The sequence below is a fragment of the Rousettus aegyptiacus genome, unplaced genomic scaffold, assembly GCF_014176215.1.
Source record: "Rousettus aegyptiacus isolate mRouAeg1 unplaced genomic scaffold, mRouAeg1.p scaffold_m13_p_9, whole genome shotgun sequence".
NCBI classification, from domain to species: domain Eukaryota; kingdom Metazoa; phylum Chordata; class Mammalia; order Chiroptera; family Pteropodidae; genus Rousettus; species Rousettus aegyptiacus.
The window spans coordinates 39,254,034-39,256,247 of record NW_023416312.1 but is presented as its reverse complement, the minus strand read 5'-3'; the positions used below and the strand labels follow the sequence as shown (position 1 = coordinate 39,256,247).

General features: G+C 32.4%; 1 pseudogene; it reads right to left on the bottom strand.

The window, feature by feature from the left end:
- Positions 1 to 1,351: 1,351 nt before the first annotated feature.
- On the bottom strand, positions 1,352 to 1,470 carry LOC118608068 (annotated as a pseudogene).
- Positions 1,471 to 2,214: the final 744 nt, after the last annotated feature.

Below are 2,214 nucleotides of genomic sequence, written 5' to 3'. Positions count from 1 at the left end.
TTCATCTTGCTTAACTGAAACTTTATGCCTCTTGATTAGCAAATCTTCATTTTTACCTCACCCCAACCCCTGGTAATCACTATTACACCCTGATTCTATGAATTTGACTGTTTTGATATCTCGTGTAAATGGAATTATGGAGTATTTGTCTTTCTATGACTGGTTTATTTAAATTATTTGATGTCCTAGAGGTTCATTCATGTTGTCACATATTGTACAATTCCCTTCAATGGCCAATCTGACAGGTGTGAGGTAATATCTCATTATGGTTTTAATTTACATTTCCCTGATGATTAGTAATGTTTAGCACCTTTTCATCTATGTGTTGACCATTTGTATGTTTTCTTTGGAGAAATGTCCATTCACTTCTTTAGCCTATTTAAAATAATTCTATTATTAAAATTTTTGCTATCGAATTATAGAAATGCCTTATACTTTGGATATTAATCCTTATCAGATACATGATTTGCAAATATTTTCTCCCATTCTCTGGATTGCATTTTCCACTGTTGATTGTTTCTTTGCTGTGCAGAAGCTTATTAGTTTGATGCATTCCTATTTTTTTGTTGTTGCATGTGCTTTTGGCATCATATACAAGAACTTATTGCCAAGACCACTGTCAAGAATTTTTTCTCCTATGTTTCTTTTCTAGGAATTTTATGTTTTCAGGTCTTACATTTAAGTCGTTAATTCATTTTGAGTTGACTTTTGTGTATGGTGTCAGTTAGGGGTGATATTTATTTTTTTGCATGTAGATATTCAGTTTTCTCAACACCATTAGGGGTAGAGACTATGCTTTCCCCATTATGTATTCATGGCGCCCTTGTAAAAGATCAGTTGACTATATATGTGTGGGTTTATTTCTGAGCTGTCTATTATATTCCATTGGTGTATAAGTCTGTCTTTATGCCAGTACTGTACTGTTTTAATTACTATAGCTTTGTAGTATAATTTGAAATCAGGAAGTATGATGCTTCCAGCCTTGTTTTTCTTTCTCAGGATATTTGTGATTTCTTTGTGGTTTCATATTAATGGTATAATTGTTTTTTCTACTTCTATAAAATATATCATTGGGATTTTAACTCTATAAATTGCTTTGAGTAGTATGGATATTTTAACAATGTTAAGTTTTCCAATCTATGAACATGATAGTACTTTCCATTTGGGCATCTTGTTTCTTATTTCTTTTCTTTTCTTTTCTTTTCTTTTCTTTTCTTTTCTTTTCTTTTCTTTTCTTTTCTTTTCTTTTCTTTTTTTTCCTTTTTAATTTAGGCAAGGCAACCCTTGGTTGACCTCACAGATTGCAAGGACCTTGTTAGTTTACAATCCCTTATATTTTATTTATTTTTTACACCTACAGCACCTGGTCTTCCTAGGTAGTCTCCCATCCAAGTACTAACCAGGCTCGACCCTGCTTAGCTTCTGAGATCAGATGGGATCGGGCTTGTTCAGGGTGGCATGGCTGTAGACAGGCATCTTATTTCTGATATTTGAGGAAAGTAATTCAGTTTTTCACTATTATGTATAGTGCCAGCTGTGGGCTTTTCACATATGGCCTTCATTACATTGAGATATTTTCCATTCTTAGTTTGTTGAGAGTTTTTCATGAAATAGTGTTAAATTTTGTCAAGTGCTTTTTCTACATCTGTTGAAATAATAATATGATTTTTATCCTTTATTCTGTTAATGTGGTATATCACATTAATTGATTTATGATAGCTGGGGATTTTTGCATTTATACTTATCAGGGATATTGGCCTGTGTTTTTGTGTTTGATATCTAAGCCTTGCTTTGGTATCGGGGTAATTTCGGTGTCACAAAATAAGTTCGAAAGTGTTCTATTTTCTTCTAGTTTTGGAAGAGTTTGAAAAGAGTTGGTGTTAATTCCTCTTAAATGTTTGTTAGAATTCGCTAGTGAAGCCAAATGGCCCTGAGCTTTACATCATTGGAAATATTTGATAACTGATTCAAACTCTATCCTACTTATGGGTCTGTTTAGATTTTCTATTTCTTCATAATTCAGTCTTGGCAGTTTGTTTGTTTCTGGGAATTTGTTTATTCTTCTAGATTATTCAGTTTGTTGGTGTATTCTTGTTCATAGTAGTCTCACGATCTTTTGTATTTCTGTGGCATCAGTTATAATGTCTCTTATTTCATTTCTGATTTTATTTATTTGAGTGTTAGCTAAGGGTTTATCAATATTGTTTACCTTTT